This window comes from Halichoerus grypus, chromosome X, assembly GCF_964656455.1.
Source record: "Halichoerus grypus chromosome X, mHalGry1.hap1.1, whole genome shotgun sequence".
Taxonomy (NCBI): domain Eukaryota; kingdom Metazoa; phylum Chordata; class Mammalia; order Carnivora; family Phocidae; genus Halichoerus; species Halichoerus grypus.
In genome coordinates, this window is record NC_135727.1 from 92,850,484 (window position 1) to 92,862,852 (window position 12,369).

The window sequence follows — 12,369 nt, forward strand, 5'->3', positions numbered from 1 at the left end:
TAAATATTACTATAGTAACGACTCATTTCTATAGGAGAAATTTGGAAAATAAACCTAGAATCCCTGGAACATGGGTAGAAATGCATGTTGCACAAAATGGACAGTACAGAAAAGCAAAAGTCAGGCTTCCACTTCCGTTAAGAATAAAAAAATTTTAAAAATATAAAAAATATATAATTCAGTGGCCTCAAATAAAAATTTCAGCAATGTATCAAAAGCATAATAAAAAAATAAAAAAGAAACAAGAACGACCTCAAATGAACAATTTTCTTCTTTTTCTAGTTCTTTGAAGAGTGAACTAATCCTAATGTTAGCAGAAGGAAGGAAATAAAGATCAAATCAGAAATTTAAAAAAAAGAATACTTTTCTTTTTGATATGGGCTAATTGAAAACATTATGTTTTCAGTGACTTTCTCATGCCCTGTTGAGCATGGATAAAATCACAAGAGAAAGGGATAGTGTTCCATTTTCTTTTTTTTTAGCATGACACAATACCAAAATACGCTTGTCGTATGAAATACAGAGTTCTAGAGAAGCTAATTGTATGTCTCCTTTAATTCCATTATATCAAATAACTCTTGATCATGAAATTCTTTTTAAGATTGATTTATTTATTTGAGAGAAAAAGACTGAGAGAACACGAGCAGGAGGGGCAGAGGGAAATGGAGAGAGAATCCCAAGCAGACTCTGCGCTGAGCACAGAGCCTGATGAGGGGCTCGATCTCACAATCCTGAGATCGCGACCTGAGCCGAAACCAAGAGTCAATGCTTAACTGGCTGTGTTACCCAGGTGCCCTGATCATGAAATGTTTTAAATACAGGCTGGATCTCTTGGGTTGCCCTTTATCTGACTCTTTCATTTTTAGTAGGATAGAAAAAGGGCCACACCATTATCAAAGCAAATTTTTTTACTATGAAGTATTGACAATTAGGTTTCTTTGCTGTCTTTTCTTCTGCTGTGGTGGTCTCAACCCTTGCTGCTCATTAGAATCACCAGGAGAAAGTTTTACAAAATATAGATACCTGGGTTCTACCTCAAATTTCTGGTTCAATTCTGATTCAAGATGGAACACGGGCATGTGTGTGTGCGCGCCCACGCGCGTATGTGTATGTGTTTAAACTACCCGTGTGGCTCTAATGTTTGGCCAGGGCTGAGAATTACTGTTTTAGACCCTTAACAAATCCTTAACAATTAACTACATTGTACTGATAATCTGTAAAATGGCGTAAAAACTGTAAGCTTAGGTAGATGGCACCAGGTTATGTCTAGAGTGTCTGGGAGTCTCCTGCAGCTCTGAATTTCTGGAATTTTAGTCCCATGTCCTGTAGGTGATGTCTAATTATTAGCCAACTTACTTGAGACCCTTAGTAAGGAAACCCCTTTGTGAAAAAGGCCCAATCTGGTGGGGTGGGATACCTGACTTAAGAGGTGGCTTCACTCAGAGTGATGGTCCCCCAATTCTGCAGTGAGAGATTTCTGTAAAACAGTCCTGTGAGATTGGTTTTATTTCACTGGGACAACTCAGGACACTGAGGCTTAAAGAGAGTATCTCATTAGGAGGTGGCAGAGCTAGGATTTGCGAGTGGATTGGTTTGTCTCTTGGACACATGCTTTTTCCCGTTATCACGCTGTTTCTCACAGGTCGAGTGGATCTTCCATGGCCTCGGTTGCTTGTGCTATGGTGCGCGTAGAAATAAGATGGACTGAGTGCTTGTGAGCGGCCCTTGCTGCCATGGCGAATACCCGTGTATTTGAACGCGTTTGGACTAATGTGAACAAATGCTCATTAGTGATGGGTGACATGTATGTCCTTAATGCTTGCAGACTGTGAAGACTCTTTTATTGTTTTTATGTATAAGTTCTACTGTGGTCGTCTAACATATATATGTAAAAGGGGTTCTTACAGTCCTTTTCAGAGAAGAACGGTTGGAGTAGCCTACTAAAACCATATTTATTGAATGTATTAAATGTAATTTATTGAGAGTTCTGTAAAACTTGTCATCTAATAATGTGAGGTAGTTCCTGATGATCGATTTTTATTAAGTGAATGACTGGTAATGCCTTTGCTCAGAACTTTACGTGTCAGGTCAAGAGTGTAAACTTATTAATGGGGAAGTACCCACCTTCTAGTTATAGCAAAGATAATTACAAAAACAATTTTCATTTACTGACCTTCTGTTACGTGACAAGACACTGCAGATGTATTCTCTCTAATCCTCATGAGTTAAGTGGAATTCTTATTTTGCAGTACAGAAAACTAGACTTTGCTAAAAAAAAACCCAAGACTGCAGTGCTAGTAGGTAGTAGAGCTAAGATTGAAACTTAACTTTTCTGACTCTAAAACCTTGCTTAAGAGCTGTCCTGGTAGGGAGACTCTTCCTTCCTGTTAGTCCTCTTTTTTTTGTTTTTTTGTTTTTTTTAAATAAAGACATTTCACTGAAAGTGTTTCTTCAAAGTGATTGTTCCAAATTAGTTTATCCTTATGTCTCAAAGAGCCGTTTACCATATGGATCTCCCCTTTCCCCGTTTGGTAGCTTGTTCTTTGGGGATTTTTCACAACCTCTTATGTATGTATGCATGTGTATGAAATACAATATACGTGCAGAAATGTGTTGGAAACAGTGTGCGGCTGAAAGAGATACTGTAAACAAGCACCCATCTAACCACCACCAAGGCCAAGAAATGGAACCTGGAAGCCCTGTTCTTCCTCCTCCAGTCATTATCCCTTTCTTCCAGAGATACCCTGACTTCATGAAAATCTCTTCCTTGTTTTGCTTTTTAATTTTACTACTTAGATATTTATCTCTAAATTACGTAGTTTTGCCTGTTTCTGAACTTTATGTGAATAGATTAATAAAGTAGATACTTTTGCATCTGGCTTTACTTGCTCAGCAGATTCCGTAATACCATTTTCTGCATAAGGATCGTGCACATATTTTGTTAGACTTATTTCCATGTACTTGTTATATTTTTATGTGATCAAAATGGCATATTTGTCAAAATTTTATTTTTAACAATTGCTCTTATAAAATTAATAATTAATTTTTTTGAGCTTTGATGTTATGGTCAGCAATGTTGGTAATAAAAATCCTTTAAAATTGTAATAATAGGGGCGCCTGGGTGGCTCAGTCGGTTGGGCGTGTGCCTTCGGCTTGGGTCATGGTACTGGGGTCCTGGGATCGAGTCCCGCATCGGGCTCCCTGCTCGGCAGGGAGTCTGCTTCTCCCTTTGCCCCTGCCCCGCCCCCCTGCTCATGCTCTCCCCCCCCCAAAAATAAATAAATAAAATCTTTAAAAAAAAATTAAATTGTAATAATAGTGAGGCCTTTTTTTTTCTATGAACATAGTCTTCTCATCTGTAAATAATACCCCCTTTACCTTCTTTTTTAACTCATATCTTTTTCTTGCCTTATTATCATGGCCAAGACCTCTAGTACAATGGTGAGTAGAAGAAATGGTGGTAGACATCCTGTCTCATTCCCTTTTTGGGAGTGCTTTTGATATTTTACCAGTTAGTATTATGTTTATTATAGGTTTTTGACATGTATCTTCTTTTAGAGTAGGAATTTCCCTTCTGTTGCTCAAGTTATTTTTTTAATCAATAGATGTCACTGAGAATATGATTTTTTTTCTCTTAATCTGTTAATATGGTCAATTATATTGACTTTTATTTTATTTTTTTAATTTAAATTCAATTAGCCACCATATAGTACATCATTAGTTTTTGTATATTGACCGGCTTTAAAAAAAAAAAAATAAGGGTGGAGTCCAGATTTAAATTCAGTTCGATCAGGGTGTTATGATCCTTTTGAAATAATGCAGATTTGATGTGCCTAATATTTTCTTTAAGATTTTTGAATCTGCGATCGGGAATGAGACTGGCCTATAGTTTTCAGCTCTTGTACAGCTCTAATTGTGTTTTTGTACTTGGCTCAATCTAAACTCCAGGCTGTGGAAAGTGCCCCTTGCTCCTGTTCTCCGGAAGGATTTGTATAATTTAGCTTTAAATCTTGTGTTAAGTGTTACTGCTTCCTTAAATTTTTTGGTAGAACGTGATGGTGAAGCCATCTAGGTCTGCAGTTTATTATTATTATTTTTTTCTGTGGGAAGGTTTTTAATTACTCATTCAGCTTCTTAAAGGACTGTTCGGGTTTTACATTTCTTGGGACTGTTTTGGTAGGTTGGATTTTTTGACAATTTTTCCAAGTTGTCCAAAATGTTTTGTTTTTTTTTTAAAGATTTTTTATTTATTTATCTGAGAGAGAGAATGGGAGACAGAGAGCATGAGAGGGGGAGGATCAGAGGGAGAAGCAGACTCCCTGCTGAGCAGCGAGTCCGATGCGGGACTTGATCCTGGGACTCCAGGATCATGACCTGAGCCGAAGGCAGTTGCTTAACCAACTGAGCCACCCAGGCGCCCCACAAGTTGTCCAAAATGTTAAACTTTTTGGGATAAAGGTGATTGAAATATGCTCTTTAACTATCTTCACTATCTGCAACTAATGTCTTTTTTCTCTGTTCTGTTCCTCAGTCTTCATTCAAAGGTTTGGCATGCTTATTAATATTCTCCAATGGCTAGCTCACACCTTTGCTGATTGTCACTATTTTATGCTTGTTTTCTATTGAATTTCTGCTCTTATTAGTATTTCCTTCTGTGCGCTTTCTTTGGCTTTATTTTGGTCTGGAGATGCATACTTAGCTTTGTAATTTTTAGCTGCTCTTATTTTCTAACATATATATTTCTTTTTTTAAGTAACCTGTATGCCCAACGTGGGGCTTGAAATCATGACCCCGAGATCAAGAGTGTTACATGCTCTACCAACTGAGCCAGCAAGGTACCCCTCTAACATATATATTTCTTGTTTTAAGTAGTTTTGGCTTCATCGCACAAGTTTTAAAATGTAGTAAATTTGTTATACAGTTTAAAATATTTTCTAGTTTTTACTGTTTTTTTCTTTGACCTAAAAGTTACTTAGATGTTATTTAATTTTCAAATAAATTGGGGTTGATTTAGTTCTGTTTGACAAAACATCATTTCTATTTCCTTTAGTGTAGTTCTGCTAGTGATGATTTTTTTCAGTTTTTGTTACTCTTTTTTTTCCTTACCTTCATTCTCTTTTTTTTTAAAGATTTTATTTATTTGTCGGAGCGAGCACGAGCAGGGGGGAGGGGCAGAGGGAGAGGGAGATCAGCAGACTCTCTGCTGAGCAGGGAGCCCCACACAGGGTTCAATCCCAGGACCCCCGAGATTATGACCTGAGCAGAAGCAGACACTTCACCGACTGAGCCACCCAGGAGCCCCTAAAGATTTTATGCTCTACATCCAATGTGCAGCTCGAACTCACAACCCCGAGATCAAAAGTTACATGCTCCCCTGGCTAAGCCAGCCAGGCGCCCACCCCTAATTATTGCTGCTTTGAATGTAATCTTCCTCTTTTCTCTGGCTCCTTTTAAAATTTTATCTGCATCTTTAATTTTCTGCATTTTTACTATATTGTGCCAAAAGCATAGATTTCATTTACCCTTTCTGGGTTTATTAGGGTTTCTTGAATCTGAGAGTGGAATCTTTAGTGCATTTTGGAAAATTCTCAGTTGTTATCTTTCTATATTGTTTCTAGCCCATTTTCTCATTCCTCCATCTCCAATGAAATATGTGTTACTTATTTTAGTGTGTTCTCCGTATGTCCTTCTGTTTCAGTTATCTGTTGTTGCACGTAAGTCACTAATAATTAGTGGCTTGGAACAGCAGCCATTTCATTGTTTAAGATTCTGTGGGTAGACTGGGCTCAGTTGGATGATTCTTCTGCTCTTGCTTAGGATCTGTCATGAGACTGCAGACAGAAGGCATCTGGGGCTTAAACCTTGAAAATGCCTTCACAGACATGTCTGGTGCCCTTGATGGGGACAGCTGGAAGGCTGATCTTGACAAGGATGACAGGAAATCCTAGTGTCAGGACAGTTAGGCGTCTTACATGGTGACTCTGGGCTCCTAAAAGGGCTTCTAGAAAAATGGAAGTGGTCAGGCTTTCTTAAGACATAAGCCCAGAACTGGTACCGTATCACTTTGACGCCATTCCTTTAGTTAAAACTAACCAAAACTTGAGAGCTAACTCAGATTTAATGTGGGAGGGGATGACACAAGTTCATGAATACTGGGAAGCATGGTTCACTCTGCCCTGTCTTTAGAAACTAGCTACCATACCTCTTATCCCTGCAGTTTTGCCCATCCTTATGCCTCTCTGTAATTTATTTTGAATACTCCCCCCCCCAACTTAACCTTTCAGCTTCCTTCATCTGTTGAGTTTCTAATTTAAAAAAGATTGTTTTCACATGGAGAACTAGTATTTTCTTCTTTTTCAAACCCATGTCATTAAAAAAAAAAAAGTTTCCAGTTCCCTACTGAATTTTTTTTTTAAAGATTTTATTTTTAAGTACTCTCTATACCCCGCGTGCGGCTTGAACTCACAATCCTGAATCAGGAGTCGCATGCTCTTCCGACTGAGCCAGCCAGGCATCCCAACCCTACTGACATTTTTAAGTTTGGCTTTTAGCCCCTTGAATATGTTAAGCATAGGTATTTTATAGTCCCAATTCAGACAGTTTTAGTATTTGGAGTCTTGTTTGTTTGTTTTTGTTTTTTTTCTGTTGTGTCTCATTTCTGCTTTTTCTTGCTCATGATTGCTTTTTTTCATGCATAAATGGTTGTGTTTGATTGTGTTTGGATATTGTGCTTGAAAAGCTAAGATGCCTTACGCCTCTAGAGAATGTTTTTGTTTTCTGCTGTCAGATGCCCGAAGGTACTCGCTTTCTGGAATCCTCTTATTAATCTGAGTCATCTGAGCCACCCAGATGACTTGAAGCCTGGCTGTAAGTCCATACGAGGGTTGGTGACTTTCTGTTCACTGTCCTTTTTTTGTTTTGTTTTAATCCCCAAATGAGGTGGTCTACTCTCATCGGGCCCCAACTTCTGTTTTTTTCTCCCCCAGAGGCCATCAGAAATAACCTTCATCCTCTCATTTTCCTAGGGTATCAGCAGATACAGCCATGTTTTCACTTTTGTTTCATCTTTTTTACTTCCCAGCAACATGACAAGGTTAGTTTCAAGGCAAGAAAGCGCATCTCTTTCAAATCCAAACGGACAACTTATTAAGAATTTGGAAGCCCATGGTGACAGAAAAGTAAAAGCTCGGTTAACAGGCCTCAGCAAAGGTCACCTGGAGTGCTATCACACATAACTCAGATCATTTTTTTTAAAGATTTTATTTATTTTTTTGACAGACAGTGAGAGAGAGAGCACAAGCAGGGGGAGTGGGAGAGGGAGAAGCAGGCTTTTTGCTGAGCAGGGAGCCCGATGCGGGGCTCGATCCCAGGACCCTGGGATCCTGACCTGAGCTGAAGGCAGACGCTTAACGACTGAGCCACCCAGGCGCCCCAAGGATCATTTTTTTAAGGGGCAAGTCCCCATGTCCACACAAGTTACAATACTGTAGCATTTCATCGTGCCAACCCAAATGTAACTGTATCTGAGCAAAACAGCCCCATCTATGTCCTCCCACCCACCTTGAGACTTGGTACTCAGTGGTTTCTCACAGTTTGTTTTTTTTTTTTTTTTTTTGGTTTCTCACAGTTTTAACAGCTCTTTGGTACCTGTTAAGGTATTTTCTTCTACTTTGCTCAGCTGTTACCTTCAGTGGGTATATTGGCCGTGATTATCTGGTCCAGTAAAAGTTGATACAATTTTTAGGATTGGTTTGCTTTTTAGCCTTTATTCCTTAGGTTTTATGTGCATTCTTTATACATCGAGGTAATACATATTAATGGTAATCTTGGAGGACCAGTAACTTGTCATACCCCTAGTTTAATATTTGTTCTGGTCAGGGTTGGCTTCCTGTGATTTGCCTCCTCTTTAAACTCTTTACAACCCTAGACCATTAGAAGAGCATCCTAGGCACTGTGTGAGCCATTGCTTTTCAATATGGCTTATGTTCCTCCTGCATAAGAATTATCAGGGAGGAAGTTATTAAAAATGATCTGGTCCAATGACTGCAGTTTTCATACAAGGAAACACAACAAGAACAGTTAAGTACGTTGAATTTATTTATTTTTTAAAAGATTTTATTTATTTGAGGGAGAGAGAGAGAGAGCACAGGGGAGGGGCAGAGGGAGAGGGAGAAGCAGACTCCCTGCTGTGCGGGGAGCCCGATACAGGACTCAATCCCAGGACCCCGGGATCATGACCTGAGCTGAAGATGGTTGCTTAACCGACTGAGCCACCCAGGCATCACTAGTACATTGAATTTGAAGTTATGACTTAATTTGTTCAGATACAGTTACATTTGGCACAATGAAATGCGTATGTAGAGGTCTAAGAGATGCGCTTCTTGCCATGAAACTAACCTTGTCATGTTGCGGGGAGGTGAAACCGGTGAAGCCAAAGCGAAACCACCCATCTCAGGAGGGAGGTGATCATTTGGCAGCCCTCCTCCTAGGAAAGCTGCAAGCATTCTCTCTCAAGCCTTCTTACCAATTGGCCAGCTCCGGAGACCAAAACACCTGTTCTGTCAACACCCTTTCCTGGTATTCAGGCTGTGGATGGAATGTCTTTTGAGAGTGAAGTTGACTCCATCTTAGAGTTACCTGAGATCTCCACAAACCGGTGGGTCAAGTTAAGAGTCTGTTAAGGTTTTGGGGATTGCTCCTTTGTTACTCTAGTTGTTTTCCATTTTTGTCCTTACTAGAAACTTGCTTAAGCTTGTTACTGTTTTATTTTTTGGTTGCTGTTTTGATTTATTGTTTGTTATCCTTCCCTCCTCTTTATCTTTACCATTATGATGCCCATCCGATAGTATTCCTTTAGCGGAGGTGGAATGGTGGCTAGAAAAGCATCAGGTGACCAGAGTTCTTTCCTCTTTCTGACCGTTGGGGACTTAGTTTATTTCTGGGAGCCTTGGGGTCTTCACATCCAGAATGACAGGTTAGATGATGTTTATACTTGGGCTATCCATTTCTTAACAAAATCCTTAAAATTAGGCATCTGCTATAGACTGAATGCTTTTTTCACCCCCCCCCCCAAATTCATATGTTAAAATCCTTTTTTTAAAAAAGATTTTATTTTTAAGCAATCTCCATACCCAACATGGGGCTCAAACTCACAACCTCAAGATCAAGAGTCACATGCTCTACTGACTGAGCCAGCCAGGCGCCCCCGTATGTTAAAATCCTAACCCCTGAAGTGATGCTATTAGGAGGTGGAACCTTTGGGAGGTGATTAGGTTATGAAGGCTGTGCCCTCATGAATGGGAGAGACTCCAGAGAGATCCATTGCCCGCCTTCCACCATGTGAGGTTGCAGCAAAAAGAGGGCTGTCAGGAAGCAGGCCCACACCAGACACCGAATCTGCCAGTACCATGACCTTGGACTTCTTAGCCTCCAGATCTGTGAGAAATAAATGACTGTGTTTATAAGCCATGCAGTTTATGGTGTTTGTGTTACAGCAGCCTGAATGGACTAAGAGAGCATCTGCGTAACAGTATTGCATACTCACTTGGATAGCTGAGTATCTCTGAGTTTAGAAGCATCCAGGCAGAAGCTAGACATTTGGGAGCCATCAGTTATAAATGGCATTCAAAATTATGAGCTCACATGAGGCCACCAAGGGAGGGAGCTGTAGAAGAGAAGAGGGGCCAGCTGAGCACTGAGTCCTGGGACGTCCTACTATTGCTGGTAAAGGCACAAAGAAGGAACCAATAAAGATCAAACAGCTGTGGCCCGGCAAGTAGGAGGAGAACCAAGAAAACGGAGTGTCTTGAGAGTCAAATGAGAAAAGTGTTTCAAGAAGAGGGTTGTGTTAAATGCAACAGCTAGTTTAGGTAAGGTAAGGACAGAAAGTTTACCATTGGCTGTAGCGATGTGAGGTCATGGTGGATCTCGATAGGCACCCTTTTGGTGAAGGGATGGCATGGAGGGGACACACTTTAAGGGGGGGAGGGGAATTAGCAAGTTTGAGAACAGAGAAGTGGGGCTGTCACTGAAAGGGAGGGAGCATGAGGTCAAGGTTTTTATTTTTGTTTCTGAGTTGGGAGAACCCAAGTAATTGTAATGTTCATATGCTGATAAGGATGATCCAGTAAAGGGAAAAACAGTTATGAAACAAGAGAAACTGGGGACAGTTACAGAACTGTTGTCTTGGATGAGGCAAGAAGGATCTAGTACACGAGGGGGTTGGCCTTACTTAGAGGAGTTTAGTGTATTCATGGGAGAGAAGGTAGAGTATGTAGGCATGTTGGAAGTCATTAGCACCAATGTCAAATATGGTCCAGTCTCTACCTTCTGGACACATGGTAGGATTGTGCTTGCCCGCCTCTTATGACATGGTGGGGTCATGGAACCGCTTGTGACCGGTGAGTTGTTTTAAGCGACACCCGTCATTTCTTTGCTTTAGCATTTGATTGTCAGCGCAAACATCCTCAGAAGTTATTTTCCCCTGTGCCGTGGCCACCAGCAATGTTCCAAAAACTGGTTGCTCATCAACCTACATCCCTGAGTAGGGACAACATAGAGCAGAGCCCCTAGCTGACCATGACGGACATTAGTGTCCTCTGTTGTTTTAAGTAGTTGTTCTTAGAGCATAAGCTTAGCCTGTCCTGAGTGACGTAGGCACAGATGTAGATAGGAGGACGTACGTGATGGTGGGGGCATGTGGAAAGTCTGTTATGATCGTATCTGGTGTTGCAGTGAAGGAGGACAGTAAGCCATCAAGCTGAGAGTGAGGATGGGGGGGAGGCGTTGGAGATTTGAGGAGAGAGCAAAGGGGATGAAATAGTCATGAGGGAGGATCTTCGAGTAATCGGACCAGCAAAATGTATCAGATTATCAATCAGGCAGCACTCAGGGCCCACTTGAGGTTGGTGGCCATGATGGAAATGAATAGTTGGTGTGGGTGTGTTTTTCGTTACTGCTGTTGACTGAGTGGGCACAGGCATGGTGTAGGCAAAGAACTGGATTGAAGGAAGAATTGGATTTTGCCAAGCAAGTAAGATAGAGGGCGGAAAGGGAGTTGGAGATACATACATGAGTGATTATGTAGCATATCCTTTTAGGACTTTTAATCAGCCTCAGACATATTCTTAGGGTAGTTGACACTGAGGACTGAGAGACATAGTAAAAGTCAAAGTCAGGTCATGTAGACCTTGGTTAAATTTACAAAGCACTTTTGCACACGGCAGAAGATGAGAAAGGGTAGATGGTACCTGGGTTGGCCATAAAACAGTGCAGCTCTTCTTTTCTTTTGGGTTGATGAGAAGGCCCCTTGTGTGCCCATGTCTATCCTCTGTGCTTTGTGAAGTCTCTGCCATAGTGGGCCTTCTTCCTGTTCTTTTATTCCCTCCTTTCTTTCTCTTTTCCCCTATGTATTCGTCTTTAAAATATCTGTACTCCCCATGTGTGGCTTGAGCTTGACCACGATCCTCCTTGGCCTTCTTTTGTCTCTGCTTCTTTTCCCTTTGTTTCACTGTAGGATTTGGCTCTCTTTTGGGTAGGTGGGGAGGGAAGAGAAGATAGATGTGGTGGGTTACCACAATTCAGAATTAGGCCTGGGGGTTGGATCTGTAAGCTGTGAGTCACCCACATGAGAAGCTTAGGTCATCCCTCTAGATCACCTGTGAATTCTCCAAATTACAAGCGAGAAAACTAAAGCCTGAGGTTACTTGTGTTATTTATGCAATAAGGGACAATTGTTTTTGACTCACGACTCCCCCCCACAACATAGGGAATGTGGCCCATTAATGGTAAGAATTGTCCCTAAATCTCCCAGTTGGTTTCATGTGCACGTGTGCCTCTTTCAGACCACGTAGATTGAAATAATATCCCACAGGGCACTCAATCAAAGCTTCTGTTCTCTCTTTGCAGCTTCTAGGTACAGATGCTGGTTCTAATTCTGGAACTGTTTATAGGGATGCCCCGTGTTGATGTTGGGTCACTAGAAAGCCAGAGGGGCCAGCTAGTTCTAAGAGTTGTTAAATGTGTCTCTTGTGTTTCTTTCTTTAGATAGGGACGGGGGAGGGCTGGTTTGAGGAGGCCCTGCTGTCTACTTTTGTACTGAGCTTGAACCCTGGGCTGAGGATCCCAGATGCCCATTCTCATGACCTTGCATGCAGCCCACCCTGCCTGATTTGAGAGGTGGATGATGCTCACGTGGGGCCTCTGTGCTGTATTAGAGAGAAGCAATTCATACGTGGTGTGTTGGGGTTGATGTTGGGAGCCTGGTGCTGCCCACACGAAGGGAAGAGACAGGCTTTGGCCATTGGGAGATGTCCTCTCTCGCTTCTGGGAGTCCCCAGTGCTCTCATTAGGGCTTTCTTTTTGGTATCT

The 12,369-nt window shown here is 41.2% G+C and overlaps 1 long non-coding RNA gene across 2 annotated transcripts in view; it reads left to right on the top strand.

Moving 5' to 3' along the window:
• LOC118541308 (uncharacterized) overlaps positions 1–12,369 on the top strand; it is a 52,326-nt gene that overhangs the window by 22,434 nt on the left and 17,523 nt on the right. For both annotated transcript variants that reach the window (XR_013444845.1, XR_013444844.1), the window contains exon 4: positions 4,754–4,835. This is a non-coding gene — a long non-coding RNA (uncharacterized LOC118541308). The remainder of the gene's footprint in view (positions 1–4,753; positions 4,836–12,369) is intronic.